The sequence below is a fragment of the Oratosquilla oratoria genome, chromosome 41, assembly GCF_046742065.1.
Source record: "Oratosquilla oratoria isolate Oo_2021 chromosome 41, ASM4674206v1, whole genome shotgun sequence".
NCBI classification, from domain to species: domain Eukaryota; kingdom Metazoa; phylum Arthropoda; class Malacostraca; order Stomatopoda; family Squillidae; genus Oratosquilla; species Oratosquilla oratoria.
In genome coordinates, this window is record NC_134817.1 from 20,071,174 (window position 1) to 20,096,173 (window position 25,000).

A 25,000-nucleotide genomic window follows, 5' to 3' on the forward strand; every position below is an offset into this window, starting at 1 on the left:
GGTATTCTCTCTCCTCCTCCCTCTTCCTCCTCCCTCCTCTCTCTTCCTCCCTCTCCCTCCTTCCTCTCCCTCCCTCCTCTCCCTTCCTCTCCCTCCCTCCTCTCCCTCCCTCTCCCTCCCTCCTCCTTCCTCCCTCTCCCTCCCTCCTCCTTCCTCCCTCTCCCTCCCTCCTCCTTCCTCCCTCTCCCTCCCTCCTCCTTCCTCCCTCTCCCTCCTCCTTCCTCCCTCTCCCTCCTCCTTCCTCCCTCTCCTTCCCTCCTCCTTCCTCCCTCTCCCTCCTCCTTCCTCCCTCCCTCCTCCTTCCTCCCTCTCCCTCCCTCCTTCCTCTCCCTCCCTCCTTCCTCCCTCTTCCTCCTCCCTCTCCCTTCTTCCTCCTCCCCTCCTCCCTCCTCCTCATTCCTCCCACCTCCTTTTCCTCTTCTTCCTTTTCCTCCTCATCTTTCTCCTCCCAGCCCTTCTCCTCCACCTCCACCTCCTCTTCTTCCTATTTCTCCTCGTCCTCCCCCTCTTCTTCCAACACTCGTTCTTCTTCCGCATTCCGTCACATTTTCCCCCAGTTCCTCCACCACCACCTGCTCTTCCTCCTCCTCTTCCTCCTCCTCCTCCTCCTCCTCCACCACCACAGCTGTGGTGTATGTCGAGTTTATTGCACCATGTGCTACACAATGGTGGTGGTGATGATGCAGTGTTTGACACACCCAGAACCACAACCCTCCTCCGCTTCCTCCTCCTCACCCTCCTTCTCCTCCTCGCCCTCCTTCTCCTCCTCGCCCTCCTTCTCCTCCTCGCCCTCCTTCTCCTCCTCGCCCTCCTTCTCCTCCTCGCCCTCTTTCTCCTCCTCGCCCTCTTTCTCCCCTTCCTCCTCCTCTTCCTCGCCCTCCTTCTCCTCCTCGCCTTCCTCATCTTCCTTCTCCTCTTCCTCCTTCTCCTCACCTATATCGTCCTCCTCCTCATCGCTCTCCTCCTCCTTCTTCTCCTCTTCCCCTTCTCCACTTCTCCTCTTCCTCCTCCTTTTCCTCGCCCTCCTCCCTCCCCTCACCCTCCTCCTCCTGACCCTCCTCCTCCTGACCCTCCTCCTCCTCTTCCTCCTCCTCTTCCTCCTCCTTCACCACCTGCGCGGTCTTTCTCTTGTGCGCTGCAGATGGAGGCGAGCAATGCGGGGGGGTGGGGGGGTGGCGATCCCCCGACCGGAACAAGGGGGGGGGGGACCCGTGGTGTCGGTCTCTGAAGGGTAAGAATCCGAGCGGTTCCGGACGGGAAGTTGTTCGAACGGTCCCCAACGTTTTACGGACAGTCCTGGCTGGACAGTTACGGACGTACTCGGACGGTTCCGGACATACTCGGACGGTTCCGGGCGTACTCGGACAGTTCCGGGCGTACTCGGACGGTTCCGGGCGTACTCGGACAGTTCCGGGCGTACTCGGACAGTTTCGGACATATTCGGACGGTTCCGGACATACTCGGACAGTTCCGGGCGTACTCGGACAGTTTCGGACGTACTCGGACAATGCCAGACGTACTCGGGCAGTTCCGGACGTACTCGGACAAATCTGGATGCACTCGGACAAATCCTGGCGTACTCGGACAAATCCGGGCGTACTCGGACCATTCCAGACGTAATGGACAGATCCAGAGGACTCGAACGGATCCAGGCTGTTCCGGAGAAGGGAAGATGAAAGGAACGGAGAGAGGGAGGGAAGGAAGGATACAAAAGAGTTAGTGGGGAGGATGGAGGGAGGGAGAATAATACATATGGAGGCCGGAGGACGAACATGGAGGAAAATCGGGCCTCTAAAGGAGGAGGCTCTTCAAGGGTCCCGGTTTTTTTTTTTTTTTTTTTTTTTTTTTTTTTTTTTTTTTTTTTTTTTTTTTTTTTTTTTTTTTTTTTTTTTTTTTAAGGCCTCCTTCTATGGAGATTCGAGTTAAGTGGGTTACAGTGGGTGAAACGATGTCGAGGGGGGCTGGGGGGATGGTAAGGTTTGGGGGGAGAAAGCTGGTGCGGAATGGACATACTGGAGGGGGGAGAGAAAATGGGGGTGGGTCGCACTGGGAGATGGACGAGGCAAAAGTGGGGCAGAGTGTAGTCATGAAGCAGATGGGGCAACGGAAGAGAGGGGAGAGGAGGGGAGGGAGGAGGGGGGAGGGGGGGCTCGCCCGGGGTGCTGAGCCTTGGCCTGGGTTAGGAGCGAGTGAGCCTCTTTGGAACCTAAGCTTCTGCCGGAAATTCCATTTCCACTCCTCCTCTTCCTCCTCCTCCTCCTCCTCCTTCTTCCTCCTTCTTCCTCCTTCTTCCTCCTTCTTCCTCCTTCTTCTCCTCGTCCAACAACTCCTACTTTTCCTACTTCTCCTTTTCCTCCTCCTCCTTCTCCTCCTCCTCCTTCTCCTCCTCCTCCTCCTTCTTCTTCTTCTTCTTCCTCCTTCCCTTCGTACTACTTCTCCTCCTCGTCCAACAACTCCTACTTTTCCTTCTTCTCCTTTTCCTCCTCCTTTTCCTCCTCCTCCTCCTCCTTCTTCTTCCCTTCCTACTACTCCTCGTCCAACAACTCCTATTTTTCCTACTGTTACTCCTTTTCTTCCCCTCCTCCTCTTACTCCTTCTCTTCCTACTTCTTTTCCTCCTACTTCTTTTCCTCCTCCTCCTCCTCCTTTTCCTACTACTTCTACTCTTCTTCGTCCTCCTGCTTCTCTTACTTCTCCTCCTCCTCCTCCTCCTCCTCCTCTTCCTCTTTCTCTTTCTCCTCTTACTTCTCTTCCTCCTCATCTTACTCCTCCTACTTATCCTCCCCCTCTTCCTCCTACTTATCCTCTTCCTCCTACTCCTCTACTCCTCCTTCACTCCAGCTACTCTACTCCTGCTCTAATCGTACTCTACTCCCACTCTACTCCTATTCCTCGTACTTCACCTCTGCGTTACCTCGTGTACCTCGTTCCTCTTCTCAACCACTCCCCATTCTGGCCCTCTATCATCCCCTTAACGTTAATGTTGTTGTTGTTGTTGTTGTTGTTGTTGTTGTTGTTGGCCGTCGTCTTCCCCGCCCCGTCGTGATAGAAGAAGGTCACGGTTGACCTTTGACCTGTGGTGGTCGTCTTTTGTCTGTACAGGAATCCCTCCCCTCCCCCTTTTTTTTTCTTCATTGCGTTCACCTAGTCATAGTGCATGTACATGTTTATTACGTATTTGTCTTTTTTATACGTTTTATATTTCTTAAATTTACATTTGGTTAACTGAAATTGATCGTTAATTCGTTTTATTCACCTCCGGTTCTTTGCTTCTGTTCTTCGGGTCTCTTGCTTACGAAGTCTCTTCGTTAAGTTGGTCGCTTTCTTCACGACGTTCTTCGTCGTGGTCTCCAGTTCCTAGGAGTCGTCGGTTCCTAGGAGTCTCCAGTTCTTAGAAGTCTTGAGTTCATACGAGTATCCCGTTTCTAGGAGTCTCCAGTTACTAGGAGTCTCCAGTTCCTAGGAGTCTCCAGTTCCTAGGAGTCTTCGGCTCCTAGGAATCTCCAGTTCTTAGAAGTCTTCAGTTCATAGGAGTCTTCGGCTCCTAGGATTCTCCAGTTCCTAGGGTTCTCCAGTTCCTAAGAGTCTCCAGTTCTTAGAAGTCTTCACTTCATAGGAGTCTCCGGCTCCTTGAAGCCTCCAGTTCACACGAGTCTCATGTTCCTATAAGATTCCGGCTCCAAGGAGTCTCCAGTTCCTGGGAGTCCTCAGTTCCTAGGAGTCTCCTGCTCCAAGGAGTCTCCAGTTCCTAGGAGTTTCTTGTTCCTAGGAGTCCTCAGTTCCTAGGAGTCTCCTGCTCCATGGAGTCTCCAGTTCCTAGGAATTTCTTGTTCCTAGGAGTCTCTGGCTCCTAGGAGTTTCCAGTTCCTAGGAGTCTCCCGTTTCTAGAGGTCTCTTGGACCCGAAAGTCTTTGGTCCCTACGAGTCTCTTTCGGACCCGGAAGTCTCTGGTTCATTGGAGTTCTTAGTTCCTGAAAGTCTCGTCATACCACTACCACTCCTTCTTCGTCTCCTTCTTCGTCACCTTCGTCTCCTTCGTCACCTTCGTCTCCGTCTCTTTCTTCTTCGTCTTCTTTTTCATCCTCTTTTCCCTCATCTCCTTCTTCGTCGTCGTCTTCGTCGTCTTTTTTTCTACCCCTCCTCTCTCTCTCTTTCTCTCTCTCTCTCTCTCTCTCTCTCTCTCTCTCTCTCTCTCTCTCCCTCCCTCTCTCTCTCGCCTTCTCCTCTTCCTCCACCTCCTCATCCTCATCCTCCTTCTCCTCTTCTTCCCCACCTCCTCGTTCTTCTCGTCTTTAAAAGGAAATTGTTTCGACTAAGGGTCTCGTCATGTTGGGAAGTAATTAACATCGACCTGTCAACCCTGTGACTGTGATTCACGTGTTGTATAACTGTTATGGCTGCCGTTAGGCGATTTAATTAACACGAGAGAGTCTCCCAGCGCAGGAGAAGGGTTATGGCTGTCGCCAGGCGATTTAATTCAGCGGAGGGTAACCCTCTCCCCAGCGGAAAGGTTAAGTTTTGACCGTTCGCCAAAGATTTATTTCCCTGGCGCCGACCGATGCGGCGCCAGGGGCCAGAGCTTCCGCCGCAGCTACTGCCGCAGTAACCGCCACTGTCGCCACCATCACCACTCCCACCACCACCACCGTCGCTACCATCACCACCACTGCCAACATCACAGCCATCACCACCACTACCATCACCACCACCACTACCATCATCACCACTACCATCACCACCACTAACATCACCACCACTATCATCACCACTATCACCACCACTGTCACCACCATCACCATCAACATCATCACCACCGACATTACCACCATCACCACCACTATAATTACCACCATTATCACCACCACTTTCATCCCCACCACCATCACCACCACTGTCAACATCGCAGCCATCACCAGCACCATCACCACCACTGTCACCACCATCAACATCATCACCACCACCGACATTAAGACCGACATTACCACCAGCACCACCAACATTACCTCCAACTTTACTACCACCGTCACCCACCACTGCCACCATAGCCACCACCACCATCATCACCATCATCACCATCCCCACTTCTAATATTTGCTTCCATGTTCAGCCTGTGGAGGGTTTTTGGTGGCCGCTTGATGCAAACCCCCGTCTTATTTACGGGGCTAGGTAGTCTAGCATTCAGGACCTTAATGTGAAGAAAAAGAAAAAACGTAAAATTTGTATTAATGTCTCCCGCTGCGCAAGGAGTTTCTCCTCGGCTGAATGGAATCCCCAGGCGGGAGGTAGAATAGAGGGGCAAAGCGTTAAAAGAGGTAATTATTGAGGTACTCCTCATTGGCTTGGCAGGGGAGTACCGCCCCCCCCCCACAGTTGCTGAATAAAATCGACTAGTCAGTGTATAGGGCAGTCACGATGGTCAACGTTCACATATATTCTTCTTCTTCTTCTTCTTCTTCTTTTTTTTCTTTCTTTGTTCTTCTCTCCTTTCCAGCATTCCTTCCTTCGTTTTTTTATTCCTCTTTCCTTCCTTCTTTCACTCTTGTTTTCTCTCATTTTTTCTTTGGTTTTCTTTCTTTTATATATATTTATTTTTTGTTTATTTCTATAGCTGGCCTTTGGGAACGAACAGAAGTTTTTCTCGTACTGGCGTATATACCGGAAATGAAATTTTAATTCCTGAAATGAAAGTCATGCCCGAGGTTGCAGCGTGTTTCATACGGAATAGGAAAAAAAAAAAAAAATCTATGCCAAGGCAGCTTTAATTTGGGCAGTTTCGCATTGTGGATTCCGGAGTGGGATTCGAAACGTCGCCTCTGAGATAACGAAGGATTGACTCCCTAAGTCCTCTTCCTCCTCAAAGTCCTTATTCATAAGATGTCTTCACAGTCCTTATTATTAAGTGGTCCTTGTTTATGAGATATCTTCAAAGTCCTTATTTTTAAAGGGGTCCTTATTTATATGCTTCAAAGTCCTTATTTTTAAGCGGTCCTTATTTATAAGATGGCTTCAAAGTTCTTATTTTTAAGCGTTCTTTTTTAGTAAGTGGTCTTTAGAGTCCTTAATTTTGTTAATAGGTCTTTAAAAATCTTCGACTTTTTCAATAGGTCATCAAAGTCCCCAAAGTCATTCATTTTTAAGAGATCCTCAATGTCCTTATTTTTAAGAGCCTTTCAAAAATTCAATTTCTTTGACAGGTTTTCAAAATCCTTATTTTTCTTTAGATGTTTTTAAAATCTTTATTTATTTATTTCTAAATCGTATTTGAAGAGTTCTTCAAACTCCTTAATTTCTAAGGTCGTCAATATCCTTTATTAAGAGGTCATCAGAATTCTATTATCCATTATATATATATATATATGTATATATATATATATATATATATATATATATATATATATACATTTTAACAACCACAATGGACTTTAATTCTAAGCCATCAAAGGCCAGCATGCTTGAAATTGAAATGTGGTACTGCCCAGGACTCGAACCGGGCATCCTCATAACAAGTGTGACAGTGACTTTCCAACTAGGCCATCAAGATATATATATATATATATATATATATAAATATATATATATATATATATATATATATATATATATATATAATGTATATATTATTATTATTATTATTATTATTTTTTTTTTTTTTTTTTTTTTAAAGGCCTCCTCAAAAAATTATTTGAAGAGCTGACATTGCTTAGTTTAGTTAAGGATGGCGTGACTTAAACCGAGTTAAGATTGCGTCATCTACAAGTACAGGGGAGAGCAGACTCGATACTTTTTTTCTGTTGCATCATTCATTATTTAGTCTAAGAACAGATGCTACCGGAATGTACAGAAGATCTGTTCATACATCCTGTGACATGTAGTTTAGGTAGATACCCAAGTTCTTTTTATTTTTAGCTTGATTTATAAGCAGTTCCCATAATTATACACATGGAGTAATAGTTCCAGTAGTAGTAGTAGTAGTAGTAGTAGTGATATGCAGTAATAGTAGTAATAGTAGTGATATGCTGTAATAGTAGTAATAGTAGTGATAGTAATATGCAGTGATAGTAGTAATATGCAGTTCCTATGCATATACACATGCTGTAATAGTTCCAGTATTAGTAATAGTAGTAGTAGTAATAGTGATAGTAGTGATATGCTGTAATAGTAGTAATAGTTCCAGTAGTAGTAATAGTGATTGATTGATAGCTCGGTTTAACATCACGAGCTCCCTGTATCAGAAGGCAAGGGCGGTTCCCCTCTCAGAGGACTTTGTAGCGTGGAATTTAATGAATCATGCCCTTGGTCCAACTCGCTGGTAGCAGAGTTCGAACCGCCCCCCCTCAACCTCCGCCGCAAGTAGCGACGCTCTAACCCGTTCAGTTAGGAGGTGGGATTAGAGAAGTGCGGAGATGGTTCTTTGTATTGGGAATCTAAAGAATTGAAATCTCAGATATTCTGAAGGAAAACTCTTTTTCGAAAACGGAAACTCATTTTTCGAAAGCGGAAACATCTTTCTCGAAAATGGAAACCCCTTTTTCGAAAGCGTAGACTCCTTTTTCGAAAGCGAAAATTCCTTTTCCGAAAGCGGAAACTTCTTTTCCGAAAGCGGAAACATCTTTTCCGAAAGCGGAAACTCCTTTTTCGAAAGCGGAAACTCCTTTTTCGAAAGCGGAAACCCCTTTTTCGAAAACGGAAACTCCTTTTTCGAAAGCGGAAACTCCTTTTTCGAAAACGGAAACTCCTTTTTCGAAAACGAAAACTCCTTTTTCGAAAACGAAAACTCCTTTTTCGAAAACGAAAACCCCTTTTCCGAAAGCAGAAACCCCTTTTCCGAAAGCAGAAACCCCTTTTCCGAAAGCAGAAACTCCTTTGTCGAAAACGAAAACTCCTTTTTCGGAAACGAAAACTCCTTTTTCGAAAACGAAAACCCCTTTTCGGAAAGCAGAAACCCCTTTTCCGAAAGCGGAAACTCTTTTGTCGGAAACGGAAACTCCTTTTTCGAAAGTTCTTCTAGTATTCAGAGCCTTCGTTCCGAATATGGGAGGAACTTTGAATTCTGGAGAAACCAGAAGGTGTATGTGATCCCTACACATTACAAAGGATTACAAAGGTGGAGCATGCCGACAGGAGACCTTTTGGTCCATATAACTAGGTCGGATGCGAAAAAAAATATGATAAAAAAATAATAAAAAATTATGACAGCATAAATGATAATAAACAAAATAAATAAATGCATAGATATAGTTAAAATATAAACAAACAGGAAAATAGTAAAATAATAATAAATTAACATTACTCCGGTCCCGAAGTACAGAATAAGCCAGAAAGGGTTATACTGTAGGGCATAAGAACATAAGAATGAAGGAGACTGCAAGAGACCATAAGGCCTACACTAGACAGCTCCGTATCCATCACCACCTGTCATCCCCATCCATAAAGTTGTCTAATCGTTGCTTAAAACAACTGATAGAAGGTAAATATGGAGGTGTTATGATGGAATGGGCATGGGTGACGCGATGGATGGAATGGTGGCTGAGTGGAATTGAGTGGAGGAGGACGAGGAGGAGGAGGAGGACGAGGGGTAGAAAAAGGAGGACGAAGAGTAGAAAGAGGAGGAAGAGTAGGACAAGGAGTAGGAAGAAGAGGAGGAGGAGGAGGAGGAGGACGAGTGGTAGGAATATGAGGAGGAGAACAAGGGGTAGGAAGAGGAGGAGGAGGAGGACAAGTAGGAAAAGGCGTAGGAAGAAGAGGAGGAAGAGGACCAGGAGTAGGAAGAGGATGAGGGGGAGGGCGATGACGAAGAGTAGGGAGTATGACAAAGAGTAGAAAAAAAGAGGAAGAGGCAGGAGGAGGAGGAGGACGAGGAGTAGAAAGAAGATGAAAGAGGAGGAGGAGGCAGCTTCAATCAATTGGAATGAAAGTGTAAAAAGCCAATTTTATTTCCCCCACAAGACTCATTGCCTGAGTCGTCTTACTACATCTTTCCATCTGTCTGTCTGTCCGTTTGTTCGTCCGTCTGTCTGCATGTGCGTCTGTCTGTCAGTCCGTCTATTTGTCCGTCCTTCCGTCCGCCCATCTGTCTCCGTCCCTCTATCCGCCTGTCCGTCTCTATGTCCGTCTGTTCGTCTGTCTGTAGGTGGTATTCTTAAAAGAATTCTTTCCTTATATAAATCCTATCTAAATCCTTGGAAAGGAAATATTTTTTTTTTCAATATTTTTTCAATATTTTTTTTTTCAATATATAAATCGTTCCTTATATAAATCTTATATAAATCCTTGGAAAGGAAAGAATTTTTTTAAGAATACCACCGTCTGTCCGTTCGGGGGAGTGGGGGGAAATGGGGAGAAGGGGTGGATATTTTAGAAAGGTTTGTCACCCCCCCCTCTTTTCACGGATGTATACAAATGGGGTGGAGTGGAGAAAAGGAACACCCTCCCTCTGACCTCTCCCCCCCTCTCTTAGGTATGTTCCCAGAGAGCCCCTTGGGGGCCAGGGGGGGAGGGGGAGCGTGTTTTTTTTTTTTTTTTTTTAAGGAGTGTTAATTGTGGGAGAAGAGGTTTTGTGTGTGAGGAACTGAGGAAGAGGGAATGAGGGAGTCTGATAAAATATTGAGGAAAAAATGAGGCAAATGGAGAGAACTGGAGAGGTGAGGGGAGGGAAAAGGAATAGAATGCAAGGATGGAGAGATGATTATGGAGGAGAGGGAAGGAGGAAGGGAGGAAGAGAATGGGGGAGTAAAGGAGGGAGGAAGAGACGTGGGAGGAAAGGAGGGAGGAAGATAATGGAGGAGGAAGGGTGGGTGGAATAGAAGAGGGAGGAAAGGAGGGAGGAAGGGAATGGGGGAGGAAAGGAGGGAGGAAGGAAATGGGGGAGGAAAGGAGGGTGAAAGAGAAGGGGAGGAAGAGAAGGTGAAGAAAATGAGTGAGGAAAGGAAGAAGAGAATGGGGGAGGAAAAGAAGGGAAGGAAGAGAAGGGGGGAGGAAAGGAAGGAGATGAATGGGGAAGAGAGGAGGGAGGAAAGAAGGAAAGGGAATGGAATATAAGGTTGGGAAGATGAATATAGAGGAGAGGGAGGGAGGAAGACAAAGGAGGGAGGAAGAGAAGCGGGGAGGGAGAAGGAATGGATGAAGAGAAGAGGGAAGAGAGAAGAGGAGGGAGGAAGACAATAGGGAGAAGTGATAAAGGTAAAGAGAGAGGAGAGGGAAGATAAGGAGGAATGGGTGAAGGTAGGAAGAGAAGAGGAGAGGAGGGAGGAGGAGGACAAAGAATAGGGAGAAGTAAAGGGAGGGAGGAAGAGAGAGGATGAAGAGGAATGGGTGAAGGGAGGGAGGGAATGGAGAGGAGGATGGAGATGAGGAGTCTGTCTATCTGTGTCTGTCTATTTCTGACTGTCTATTAAGAGAAGTAGATTATGTAGAGCTGGCGACGGGTATCGATCAAGTTAGGAAGGACGGTCGCGCTGAGTGACTATTTCGAGGGACGTGATGGGTGGGCGGGAGAGAGAGAGAGAGAGAGAGAGAGAGAGCTCTACACGGAAGCGTCCACGGCCGGGGGGTGGGTGAGGGTGGGGTACGTCGTGGTCCAATATATATATATATATATATATATATATATATATATATATATATATATATATATATATATATATATAATATATATATATATATAAAAAAACAGATTTCACAAGCACACGTGAAACACAAATATGCAGAGTCCACAGGGAAGAGGAAAAGCACACGGAATCCGAGCGCTATCGTGATATATTCACTTCTGTATTCCTTGATGTCAATATATCGCGAAAGCGCTCGGACTCCGTGTGTTTTTCTCTTCCTAGTGGACTCTGCATATGTTTATATATATATATATATATATATATATATATAATATATATATATATATATATATATATATATATATATATATGTATGTATGTATGTATTTTTTTTTTGGGGGGGGGCAAGAGAAGTTTGTGAGAGTGACGTGACAAATGTCTTCGGTTCCATCGGTTGACAGCGTAAATACCAAGATCGTATAAATCTGCGAAAGGTTTGATGCAAAACATAAGTTTTCCATTGTGTATATGAAGATTCCCCTCCTGGATCTCTCCCCTCGGGTACCATTGTCACCATATGAACCTGGTACACGCCGAGTGGAGGGACAGTGGCGGCAATGCTAATAGATGCAGACGGAATTAGATCAGCCAATCACAATCACCGGTACAGATGCTGAAGTTCATCGAATTAATATCTTCCATGACTACATGTGTGCTGGTGGCGTCGTATCCGTGCTGGTCTCGTATTCTCTTCCATGTAGGTTTGAATCCCGCACTCCATTATAATTCCCAACAGTGACTGTTCCTTGTCCCTATCAATACAAACGCATAATAGGACAAAGATGACGGCTTCGGCCGCAGCTACGCCTACTGGCGTAGGTTTCTCATCTATACGAGTCTGCGGCGGTGGTAGAGGCGGGCGGGCACAGCCGCAAGTGTCCCCCTATGTGTAGCGCAGCAGCGCAGGTCGAAGTCGCCGAACTTACTTCGATAAACACCGAAGTATATACTGTATATGGCGTCTAGTGTAACAATTTGATTTTCGTTCTTATTGACTTAGTTATTTTCATGCCCTTGTTTATTATTTAGTTATTTTTGTTTCTTTCGTTTTTTCGTATCTGGCCTGGTTGGTTATTTTCGTTCTCTCGTTCTGTAGCCGAAGTAGCTAGTTAACAAGCCAAAGCGTCTTCTGTCGGTGTGCTTTACCATTGTCATCCAGTGTAAGCTTAATGCCGGCCACACATGTGCAGTTTAAACTGACAGTTACAACTGTTCAGTTATAACTGTCAGTTAAAACTGCACGTGTGTGGGTATCTCAGTATCACTGATATACCCACACAAGTGCAGTTTCAACTGACAGTTATAACTGAACAGTTGTAACTGTCAGTTTAAACTGCACGTGTGTGGCCGGCCTAAGGATGGAAGGGCTGGTAAGTTATAACTCATAACAACAAGAACAACAACAACAACAACAATAACAATAACGCAATGTAACAGCTTCACAAGTGTACAGTTGTACGAGGGACGGAAACAATATAAGTAAATGTGGAAACCCACCCAAACATAATAAAGTCTCTTAAGGCCTTCTTCTCGAGGTCCTGACCGAAGTAGAAAGAAATCATTTGGGGTTAGCTAGAGGAGAAGCTGCTAAGGGATTCGTTGTACCCAAGCGGTCCTTTGGCTCATTCTTCCTTCTTCGTGGAATGAGTTCGAGCTCGGATCTCCCACGAACTCGCTCACGAACTCGCTCACGAACTCGATCTCGCTCTCTTCGGTGTTTCGTGGGTCGAACTGGGATCAAGATGAAAAAATAATGTGTGGCGGAGGAAATGGGGCGCACAAATATATATATATATATATATATATATATATGTGTGTGTGTGTGTGTGTGCGCGCGCTCGAGTGCATGGAAAGATGGGAGGAGTGGAGAGGAAGTGGTGTATTGGAGGAGGAGAAAAGAAGTGATAAAAGGGAATAGAGGAAGAGGGAGGAATGAAAGGAAGTGAGGGTGGGGGGGAAGAGGGAGGGAGAGAGGGGGGGGTTCAGGTCGGTTTACCCAGACCTTGACCCTTCAGCCCTGAAATCAGGATCTTCTCAGTCCATTAAAGACTTGATCAAGGAGGAGGGAGTGGAGAAGGAGTAGGAGGAGGAGGAGTGAAGAAGGAGGATGAGTAGGAAGAGGGATTGAAGGAGTGGTGTAGGAAGTGAAGGAGGAGTAGGTGTAGGAAGTGAAGGAGTAGGAGGAGGAGGAAATGAATAAGGAGTAGGAGGAGGGAGTGAAGAAGGATCAGGAGGAGGAAGTGAAGGAGGAGTAGGAGGAGGAAGTGAAGAAGGAGTACGAGGAGGAGGAGGAAGTGAAGAAGGAGAAGGAGGAGGAGGAAGTGAAGGAGTAGAAGGTGTAGGAAGTGAAGGAGGAGGAGGAAATGAAGAAGGAGTAGGAGGTGGAGGAAGTGAAGGAGGAGTAGGAGAAAGATGGTAATGTTGAAATTAGGAAGAGAATGGTGAGGAAGAAAATAGGGAAGAAGAGGAGGAGGAGGGGGATGGTAAGGAATAGGATGGAAAGGTATAGTAGAAGAGTGGGAAGGATGGTAATGGTGATGATTATGGTGGATAGTAGTAGTAGTTGTATTAGTATTGGTACTAGTAGTTATAGTAGTAGAAATAGAAATAGTAGAATTGAGAAGAGACAGGATAGATAGGAGGCGGTGGAGGTTTTTAAAGGGGATGGAAGGAGGAGGAGGAGGCGTTTCAGGAGCAAGAAGAGGAGGAGGAGGAGGAGGAGGAGGAAGAGCAAGAGAGAGAGATGCTGATTGATGCTATCTTGGTCACTGGGATGTTGTAATATCCGTGGAGATGGCGGCGGCTCCATTAATGGTCCTAATGGCGGTGGTGGTTGGGGTTGGTGGTGGTTGTTGCTGCGGTGGTAGGGTTGGTGGTGGTTGGTGGTAGGGACGGTGGTGGTGGTAGGTGGCGGCGGTGATTGGTGGAGGGGACAGTGGTGGTGGTAGTGGGGACGGTAGTGATGGTAATGGTGGTGGTGATGGAAGTGGTTGGTGATGGAAGTGGTTGGTGATGGGGACGGTGGTTGGTAATGTTGTTGTTGTTGGTGGTGGTAGTTGGTGGGACTGTGGTGGTTGGTGGTAGGGACGGTGATGATAGGTGGCGGTGGTGGTAGTGGTGGTGGGGGCGAAGATGAGGACGATGGTGGTTGGTGGCGCCGGTGGTAGTGGTGGTAGTGATGATGATGGTGGTGGTAGTGACGATAATGATGGTGGTGATGATGGCGGTAATGATGGTGTTGGTAGTAGTGATGATGATGGTGATGGTGATGTTGGTGATGAAGGGCGTGATATCGAGATGGAAGGCGAGACGTTGCGACGCACCACAAGTTGTAAACGAGGCAAGATAAGGGCGGTGCAAAGGAGGTGGTGGTGGTGGTGAAGGTGGTGGAGACGGCAATAGAAACGAGGATGAAACGGTGAAGAAATGGGGGTATAGCAGAGGATGGGAAGGAGTGGGACGGGATTTTTATGAATGATTATGACGATGTAGCGTGATGGTGAATGAATGCGTTGGTGTGTGTGTGTGTGTGTGTGTGTGTGTGTGTGTGTATTCACCTTGGTCTTTGGATCACGTGCTGGACTCGTGATCGACAGCTATTTCCCTCCCGAAAGAGAGCTCAGAGCTCGTATATGACCGATCTATGGGTGATGCTGTGACCTTACACGCACACACACACACCCAACTCCCCGCCCACGAGAGTTGGAGTAACGACTCGAAGCGCAGCGATACTGAAATTATTTCAGCCCTGGGCCGGATTCGAACCCGGACCGCCGTAGTGACAGTCGGGGACTCTACCAACCGCGCCACCGAGTGTGTGTGTGTGCGTGTGTGTGTGTGTGTGTGTGTGTGTGTGTGTGTGTGTGTGTGTGTGTGTGTGTGTGGACCCAGGTTCTATCCTCGGCACCGCACGCTGAGGAAGACGGGCATTTTTGGTAAAGATGTAAGGCCCGCCGGACCGCCACGGGCTTTGAAGTACGAGCGAGCGAAGCCTGAAGTAATCTAAGTGCCTCCCCCCCCCCTCTCGCCTTGACGAGCCCTGTCACCCAACACATGCACACACACACCTGCACACACATACGCGTACACATACACATACACATATACACATACGTGCACACATACACACATACGTGCACACATATACACATACGTGCACACATATACACATACGTGCACACATACACACACATACGCTCGCACACACACACATACGCACGCTTGCACACATACACACACACATATGCTCGCACACACACACACACGCTCGCACACACACTCACTCACACACGCTCGCACAAACACACACACACACACACACACGCTCGCACACACACACACACACACACACACACACACACACACACACACACACACACACACTCTCTCTCTCTCTCTCTCTCTCTCTCTCTCTCTCTCTCTCTCTCTCTCTCTCTCTCTCTCTCTCTCTCTCTCAATCTCTCCTCTCCTCTCCACTCCTAACACCTCCGGCCCAACATCTTCGTCCACCACCTCCTTGAGTGCCTATTCCAGCACCTCCTCTTCCTTCTCTTCCTCCTCCTCCTCCTCCTCCTTCTCCTCCTCCTCCTCTTCCTCCTCCTCCTCCTCCTCTTCCTCCTCCTCCTTCTCCTCCTCCTCGTCCTCCTTCTCTTCCTCCTCGTCCTCCTTCTCCTCGTCCTCCTTCTCCTCGTCCTCCTCCTCTTCCTCCCTCTTCTCCTCGTTCTCCTCCTCCTCCAGTACCTACTTACCTTTACGACCTTTGGCACCCACCTCTCCATCAATTCTCTCTTCGCTCCTCCTCCTCCTCCTCCTCCACTACGAACTCCTCTAGCACCTATTAGCGCCCTTCCTCTTCCTCCCACTTGTCCCTCCTCTCATCCACCTCCTCCCCCCTCATCTTTCTTCCTCCCCATCTTCCTTCCGTTTCCTTGACCCCTTCCCCTCTTCTTTCCTCCTTCTTTACCCCTCCCCATCTCCCCCTCCCCTCCTCCTCCCTCCTCCCCATCTCCCTCTCCCCCTCCCCCTCCCTCTTCTCCCCCTTGTCCTTCCTTTGCCTTCACCTCCTCTCCTCCCCATCTTCCTTCCCTCTTCTTTCCTTCTCCTTTACTCCTCTCCCCATCTCCCCCCTCCCCCATCTCCCCCCTATTCCCCCCCCCCCTCTGAGAGAAACGCATTGGCCTGCAAACAATAACAAACCATTTGTTGCTCCTTGCTGAGTAGTATTATTTCTCTGGAAAACGAAGTTTAGCGCCGCAGGTAGAAACTGCGGCTGCGGGCTACGGCAGAGCCCCCCCCCTCCGCGGGGGAGTCTCCCCCTGCGGGTCAGGAAGCTTCAGGATCCTCTCGAGAACGCCCAAGTTGATCCAGCGCTTCCTTCCTCCCTCCTCGACCTTTCATATCTTCTTTCCACCATATTCCTTTTACCCCTTCCCTCACTCCCCCTTACCTTTCCTTCTCTCTTCCCTCACTTCCCTTACCTTTCCTAACCTTACCTCCACTCCCCCTTACCTTTCCTTCCCTTTCCCCATCCCTCTTCCCTTTCCTTCTTTTCCCCCTACTCCCCTTACCTTTCCTAACCTTACCTCCACTCCCCCTTACCTCTCCTTCCCTTCCCCCACTCCCCTTATCTTTCCTAACCTTCCCTCCACTCCCCCTTACCTTTCCTTTCCTTCCCCCACTCCCCTTACCTTTCCTTCCCTTCCCCCATTCCCCCTTACCTTTCCTTCCCTTCCCCCCACACCCCTTACCTTTCTTAACCTTCCCTCCTCTCCCCCTTACCTTTCCTTCCCATCCCCCACTCCCCCTTACCTTCCCTTCCCCCCACTCCCCCATACCTTTCCTTCCCTAACTCCTCTTACCTTTCCTTCCCTTCGCTCCACTCCTCTCACCTTTCCTCCTCTTTCCCCCTCCCTCTTCCCTTTCCTTCCCTTCCCTCCACTCCCCCTTACCTTTCCTTCCCTTCCCCCACTCACCTTACCTTTCCTTCCCTTCCCCACTCCCCCCTTACCTTTCTTTCCCTTCCCCTACTCCCCCTTACCTTTCCTTTCCTTCCCCCCACTCCCCCTTACCTTTCCTTCCCTTCCCCCACTCTTACCTTTCCTTACCTTCGCTCCACTCCTGTTACCTTTCCTTCTCTTCCCCCCTCCTCTTACATTTCCTTACCTTTCCATCCCTTCCCCCACTCCCTCTTCTCTTCCCTTCCCTCCACTCCCCCTTACCTTGCCTTCCCTTCCCTGTACTCCCCCTTACCTTTCCTTCCCTTCCGCCCATCCCCCCCCTTACCTTTCCTTCCCTTCCCATCCCCCGTACCTTTCCTTCCCTTCCCATCCCCCGTACCTTTCCTCCCCTCCCCCTTCCCTTTCCTTCCCTCCCCCCTCTTTGTTGCCAGGCTGCCCAGAACGAAAGCTTATCTCAGCTCCCCCCATAATGCTACGTCACGAAATCGGCCGCCCCCTCCCCCCGTTCCCTTTCCACCTCGTTTCTTCCCCCCGTTCTCTTCCTTCTTCGCTTCTTTACATTCTATTTCTGTTTCACTTCCTCTTACTTCTCTTTCTCTTCCTCTTCCTCTTCCTCTTCCTCTTCTTCCTCTATCCTCTTCTCCTTCCACCTGATTGTCGTCCTTCTTCTTCACCTTCTTCTCCCCCTGCTTCTCCTCCTCCTTCACCTCCTCCACCTTTTCCTCCATGTAAGGACAGGTAGGACTGTCGCTTGTCCTCCATGTAACTCCTCCTGTTCCTCTTTCTCATTGTCCTCCACTCTCTCTTTCTTTTCATCCTCCACCTCCTGCTGCTCCTCCTCCGCTTCCTCCTCCTCCTCCTCCTCCTCCTCCTCCTTGTCCTCCATTCCATTTCCTCTTCTGCGTTCTCCACCTCCTGATCCTTCTCCACTCCCTCCTCCTCCTCCTCCTCCTTGTCCTCCTCCATTTCCTCTTCAGCATTCTCCTCGTCCTCCTCCTCCTCCTCCTCCTCCTGGTCCTCCTTCTCCATTTCCTCCTCTGCATTCTCCACCTCCTGATCCTTCTCCCCTGCCTCCTCCTCCTCCTTGTCCTCCTCATCCATTTCCTGTTCTGCATTCTCCTCCTCCTCCTCCTCCTCCTCCTCATGTCTGAACCTTATTCCATGTTTTCGCATCGGTGGTGTTGTCGTCGCCTCGCCTTGTTTGCCCCCCTCCCCCTCCCCTGCCCCCCCTTCCACCCCCTCCTCTCTCCCCCCTCCCCTTCCTTCTCCCCCTTCCCTCTCCCCCCTTCCCTCTCCCCCTTCCCTCTCCCCCTTCCCTCTCCTCCCCCTTCCCTCTCCTCCCCCTTCCCTCTCCTCCCCCTTCCCTCTCCTCCCCCTTCCCTCTCCCCCCTTCCTCCTCCCCCTTCCCTCTCCCCCCTCCCCCTCCCGACTCCTCAGACTTTGTTGTTTGGAAGTGGGAGAGAGCCCCCCCCCCCCCACGGGGTCCTTCACGTTGCGATACTTGCAGCCGGTGTCTTATGGTCGCCTGATACCCACTTGTGGGCTTCATGATACGTGAGAAAAAATTATGTTGGTCGGATCCCTCCCTCTTCCCACCCTCTCTCTCCTCTCTCTCTCTCTCTCTCTCTCTCTCTCTCTGTGTGTGTGTGTGTGTGTGTGTGTGTGTGTGTTCGTGTGTGCGCGCGCGCGTGTAAAATTGTAAAAACCTCGAAGGACCAAACTCGTATAAGTACATTTTGGCGCCTTTCCTCTTTGTCGTCCTCCTTCACATCTTCCTAATTCCTCCTCCTACTCCTCCTCCTCCTCCTCCTCCTCCTCCTCCTCCTCCTCTTTCTTCTACTATTCGTTCTCATCCTCTTCTTACCCCCTTCCTCTTTCCTCTTCCTCCTCCTTGCTCCTCCTCTTTCCTCCTCTTTCTCCTACTTGCTCCTCCTCCTCTTTCTCCTACTTGCTCCTCCTCCACTTTCCCTCCTCATTCTTCCCCCCCTCCTCCTCCTCCTCATTCCTCCTTTTCTTCGAACAACCCCTCCTCCCCTCTCCTCTGCGGCCGTGTGGTGCGCCGGCATGCCACGGGTGTAAACAAGCACGATATCTTTAGGGTCGCCCTTGTGTGTGTGTGTGCGTGTGTGTGTGTGTGTGTGTGTGTGTGTGTGTGTGTGTGTGTGTGTGTGTGTGTGTGCGTGCGTGTGTGCTTTTACCTGTTGACCTATTGGGGATAAATTTATCATTCGTTGTTACTCAATCTGAAAAAATGACAGCGACGACAACCTCCACTCGATCTCGCGAGGACTTCGAGAGGAGCCCCAGGTCTCCGTGTTTCCTGTTGGAAGGAGGAAGAGGAGGAGGAGGAGGTGGGGGAGAGACTGTGACGTCGGGGCGGGGGGGAGAGTGGGAGGGGGGGAAGGGCGAGTGTGTATCCTTCGCTCCACAACGCTCGTTTTTATTGATTTCTCCTCTCCGTCCTCCCCCCCCCTTCTCTCCCCCCCTTCTCTCCCCCTCTCTCCCCCCTCATCAACTCTTTTTAGCCTCCCCCCACTCCCCACTCCTCCTCTTCCGGTTTGGTGTTTTTGTGACCAGGTGACATCAACGGCATGGCCCAGTGACCTGACCCCTTCACTTTGACCTCGTATGTCACCCCCACTTGACCTGACATTGAGGGAGGAGGGGTGGTTCTTTGTACCTCAACACCAAACACCAACAAGGATCCTCCTCCGCCTCCTCTTCCTCCTCCTCCTCCTCCTCCTCCTCCTCCTCCTCCTCCTCCTCCTCTTCCTCCTCGTCCTCTTCAGCCTCCACCCCTTCACAGTAATTAGCCTTGGAGGCGACAGGGATTTTTGTATTTTGTATGCTTCCACGTGTATCTTTTTCAGCACTTGTGTAAGTTTAAATGTTTTTCTGTCTCTTTATTTCTCTGTCTGTACCTCTGTGTGTGTGTCTGTCTGTCTGTCCCTTCCTCTCTTGTCTCTCAAAATTTTATTTCAAGATTTTTTCACATTTTTATTTTCGGGACCCTTTGACCTTTGCCTGTGCATTATCTCTCTCCTTACTCCACCTCCTCCTCCTCCTCCTCCTCCTCCTCCTCCTCCTCTGGTTTCACTTCCTACCTCGACCTCTATTCATTCATTCATTCCCAGCCCCTCTTCGCTGTCGTCGTCGTCCTTGTAACGATGCTTTCCTCGGTCGTCATACTCTTCCCCTCCTCCTCCTCCTCCTCCTCCTCCTCCTCCTCCTTCCGCCCTCGTCCTCCTCCTCCTTCCGCCCTCGTCCTCCTCGTCCTCTACTCCACCTCCTCCTCCTACTACAACTCTTCCTTCTTGTTCTCCTAGATCTCCTCCTTTTCTTCCATTCCTCCTCCTCCTCTTCCTCCTCCATTCGTCCACCTCCACCTCGCCCTCCTTGTCCTCCTACTCCTCCACTTTGCCCTCATACTTCTCCACCTCCTCTCCTGGGTCTCCTCCTCCTCCTCCTCCATTCCTCCACCTCGCCCTCCTTGTCGTCCTACTCCTCCACCTCGTCCTCATATTCTCCCTCCTCCTCCTCCTTTACCTCCTTCACTTTCTCCCTGTCTTTTTCCTCAATGTTCCCCTCGTCATATTTGCATTTGTTTGTATGTATTTGCTCTCGTCCGCATTATTTGCTCTCTCCTGGCCGTCGTCTTCTCTTTAAGAACATAAGAATGAAGGAGACTGCAAGAGACCACAAGGCCTACACTAGGCAGTTCCATGTCTATTACCCCCTGTCATTCCAATTCATAAAGTTGTCTAACCGTTTCTTAAAACAACTGATAGTTCCAGCGTTCAATACGTGGTTACTAAGTCTATTCCATTCGTCGACCATCCTATTAGTAAACCAATTCTTGCCTATTTCCTATCATGACATTTTTCCTTTGGTTCTCGATCGCTGGAGTACTTCCTTCTCCTCCTCCTGGATCTCCTCACTCCTCCTCCTCTTCCTCCTCTTCCTCCTTTCCTTCTTCTTCTCCTCGTCCTCCTCCTCCTCGCCTTCCTCCTCCTCCCCTCCTCTTCACCTGCAGTGGCCTTGGGGTTTCCCTTACCCTGCCTCTCTCTCTCTCTCTCTCTCTCTCTCTCTCTCTCTCTCTCTCTCTCTCTCTCTCTCTCTCTCTCTTTTACATTCATCCTTATCTTTTCATCAGTGGTCCCTCCCCTTCCCCCCCTCTCTTCTCCTTGTTCCTCTACATTCCCCTCCCCTCCCTTCTTCCTCCCTTCACCTCCATTCCCCCCTCCTACCATCCCGTCACCTTCTTTTCTGCCCCCCTTCTCTTCTTGACTCTTTTCCTCTCATCTCCTCTCTTTTGCTCTTTAGACTTTTCCCTCCCTCCCCTCCCCTCCCTTAACCACTCCCATCCCTCGCCTTCCCCTCCTCTCCCCACTCCCCTCCCCTCGCCTTCCCCACTCCCCTCCTCTACGCACTCCCCTCCCCTCCTCTCCCCACTCCCCTCCTCTCCCCACTCCCCTCCTCTACTCACTCCCCTCCTCTCCCCACTCCCCACTCCCCTCCCCTCCTCTCCCCACTCCCCTCCCCTCCTCTCCCCACTCCCCTTCCCTCCTCTCTCCACTCCCCTCCCCTCTCCTCCTCTCTCCACTCCCCTACCCTCTTCTCCCTACTCCCCTTCCCTTCTTTCGAACACTTTCCTAAATCCGTTGCCTCACGTGGTCTTGCAACCTCCGCGCCCATTCTCCTCCTCCTCCTCCTCCAACTTCATCTCCTCCCACTTCTCCTCCTACTTCACCTCCTCCTAATCCTCATCCTACTCCTCCTCCTTCTCCTCCTCCTACTTTATCTCCTCCTCCTACTTCACCTCCTCCTCCTCCTCCTACTTCACCTCCTCGTCCTCTTACTTCTTCTCCTCGTCCTCCTACTTCACCTCCTCCTCCTACTTTACCTTCTCCCCCTTCTCCTCCGTTCGTCCACCTCCTCCTTCACCTCCTCCTCCTCCTCCTCCTCCTACTTTACCTCCTCCTTCTCCATTCGTCCACCTCCTCCTTCACCTCCTCCTCCTCCTCCTCCTCCTCCTCCTCCTACTTTACCTCCTCCTCCTCCTACTTCACATCCTCCTCCACCTCGTCCTCCTCTTCGTATGCCTCGTACTATTCCTACTCCTTGTCATCCTCTTCTTCCTTCTCTTCCTCTCCACATGTTCTTCTTACTTTTGTTCCTATTCTTCCTTGTGTTCCTCCGTGTCTTCTTCCTTCTCTTCCTCCTCCTCCTCCTCCTCCTGCTCCTCCTCCTCCTGCACCTCCTCGTTCTCGTGCTTCTTCACCTGTCATACGACGCCTCAGGTGCAGGGGACCAAGTAGGCCGTCCCTCCTCCTCTTTCCCCTCGTCCTCCTCCTCTTCCCCCTCGTCCTCCTCCTCTTCCTATGTCTGTTCCTCCTCCTCTTCCTCGTCCTCCTATTCCTCCTCCTCCTATTCCTCCTCCTCTTCCTTTTCCTCCTCCTCATCATCCACGTATTCTTCTTCCTTTTCCTTCTCCTCTTCTTCCTCCTTCTCCTCCTTCTCGTCCCCTTCTTTCTCCTCTTCTTTCTCCTCTTCTTCCTCCTTCTCTTCCTCCTCCTGTTCCTCTTCCTATTCCTCATCCTCCTGTTCCTCTTCCTATTCCTCCTCCTCTCATAGGATGATGGGTTCAAGAGCCTACGGCGGCGTGTATGCGTCTCGGGGCAGCTGGCGCCGTTCGAGCACGGAGGAGGAGGAGGAAGAGGAGGAGGTGGTGGAGCATTGGTGGTGTGGCAGGTGCAAGGAGCAGTGCAGCAAAGAGGAGAAGGTAGTGGTGGTGGTGATAGTGGTGATAGTTATGGCGGTGGCAGTGGTGGTGGAGGTGGTGATAGTGATGATGGTGGTAGCGGCGGTGGTGATGGTGGTGGTAGTGATAGTGGTGCGAGCTTTAGCTGTGGTGATGGTGCCAGCTGGTGGTCTGTGAATAGGCAGTTGGCTTTAGGTTCACAGGCTTGAGGTTCTGGTGTCATTGAGTTGGCAGTTGGCTTTAGGTTCCCAGGATCAAGGTTCTGGTGTCACTGAGTTGGCAGCTGGTCTAAGGTTCCGAGGAGGCAGGTGGCACGAGGTTCGGTGGCCTGTGAAGCGGCAGCTGGTTCTCCTTCGGGAACCAGCCGCAACAGCTGGACTTCGTGATCCGTAAGAGAGTTGCAAAGGTCGATTGTGACGCCTTGGAAGTTGATTGTGCTTCCTTCCAGATGCTCTAGTCTTTGTGTACGAGTATGTGTAGGTGTGTGTTTGTATGTAAGCGCTTATGTATGTGGGATTATCTTTTTTTTTTCTCTTTTTTTCTTCTCTTTTTCTATTTTTTCTCTCTTTTTCTCTCACACTCTTACTCTTTCACTCTTTCACACACTATCTCTCTCCCTCCCTCCGTCCCTCCCTCCCTTCCTACCTCCCTCCCTCTTCCTCTCTCCCTTCCTCTCTCCCCCTCACTCCCTCTATCTCTCTCTTCATCCCTCTCTTCATGCACATGCATATGTGTGTATTACAGAGGAAGTTCCTGCCGACAGGAGACCTTTTGGTCCATAACTAGGTCGGATGAAAAAAAAATATGTATAAAACGAAACAAATAAAATAAACACGTACAAAATTAAAATGAATAAACAGATAATGATTTATGTAAATAGGCTTTAATGAAATATGAACTTCATTCTGAATGTTTGTTATTGGAGGTTCTAAAATACTTTTGGTCGCCAAGATTAAAAACATAAAATTCTTGGAGCATGTGTACTTGTTTTCTCACAACAACTTGTACACATATAATACTGATGACTCACTTTCGGAGAAGAATAAGCGAGGATATAGAGATCTGTATATTTCGATCACTTACTGTGATCCTCTTCAGCAGATATGTAAGTGATCGAAATATACAGATCTCTATCCTCGCTTATTCTTCTCCGAAAGTGGGTCATCTGTATTATTTTACAAATGTGCTACGACATAACTTTTTTGTACACACATATATCGCATAGGCTACCAACTCTATATTTTACGGACTCTGTAACTTCAGTGACACACCCCTACGGACCCGATTCCCAAAGCGCTCTTGTATGATTGCATCCTCGTCTTCACTCAAAAATGAATAAATAAATAAATAAATAAATAGATAAATAAATAAAAGAGATAATGCTGGATATCTTTAAATTGTGTTCTCCCTCCTCTGTGTTCTCCCTCAATTCCGTGGCTCCCTCAGCCTCCCCTTCCGTATGTATATGTATGCGCATGTGTATATATGATATATATATATATATATATATATAATGTGTGTGTGTGTGTGTGTGTGTGTGTGTGTGTGTGTGTGTGTGTGTGTGTGTGCTCACGTTTGTATATTTTGTATACAGAGTCTTTAATCTCAAAAAGGTTTCTTATTTCCGAATATTGGAAACTTCCGAATTTCAGAAATTCCCAGTATCAGAGAGAAAGTTTGAACGTGAAGCGGAACGTACGGGAAGAGGTGATCGTAAATGGAGAGTGTAAGATGAACGAGAATTAAAGATGAGAGATAAGGAATGAGAGATAAAGGGGAGATAGATGAGAGAGAGAGAGAGAGAGCGTAAGAGTGAGGGTGGGAGAGGTGTGGAGGGGGCAGATATAGGAGACGGATCGCTATATAAAGAGAAGGGAAAGAGCAAGTGAGAGAGAGAGAGAGAGAGAGTAAGAGTGAGGTGGGAGGGGTGTGGAGGGGCAAGATATAGGAGACGGATTGCTAGATAAAGAGAAAGGAAAGAGGAAGTAGGAGAAAGGAGAGAATGAGAGAGAGAGAGAGAGAAAGGATAGAGATGGAGAGAGGATGGAAAGAGTGAGAGTGAGTGGGGTAGACAGGAGACGGATTGCGATATAAAAAGAGAAGGGAAAGAGAAAATGAGAGGGGAAAAACATGAGATAGAGAGAAAGAGGGAGGTGGAAGAGAGAGAGAGGGAGGGAGAGAGTGGCGGAGTGATGGAGTTGTGAAAGTTTTCTAGAGTTAAGTCTGGACGGACTTGGAATAAGGATTAGTACCAGAGTTAGCGAACCTGGTCGCGAACATCAACGTGACCTTACCACGGTCCCCCAAGGGGGGGAGGGGGTCCTCTTCCCTCCTTCCCCTCTTCCTCTCCACTCCCTCGCCCCGCTTTCCCCACCCTCTTCCACCTTCCACCCTCCCCTCCACCCTCCCTCCACCTTCCTCCCCCTCCATCCTCTCCCCCTTCCCTTCCCCTTTCCTCCGCCTCTTCCCCCTTCCCCTCCCCACCCCTCTTCCCCCTTCCTCTCCCTCACAGATCGTAAGAGTTTTAGAAAAGATTTATGCGAAAGGTACCGCTATAATTCGACTACATAAAGATACAGAAAAGATCAAGATCGAGAAAGGAGTACGGCAAGGCGATACAATTTCACCCAAATTATTTACAGCTTGCTTGGAAGATATTTTCAGAAGGTTGAGTTG

At 49.0% G+C, this 25,000-nt stretch overlaps 1 protein-coding gene across 25 annotated transcripts in view; it reads left to right on the plus strand.

Annotated features, from left to right (window-relative positions):
• The window catches only part of shep (RNA binding motif single stranded interacting protein alan shepard), a 654,273-nt gene that overhangs the window by 98,988 nt on the left and 530,285 nt on the right, over nt 1-25,000 (plus strand). The window lies entirely within an intron of this gene.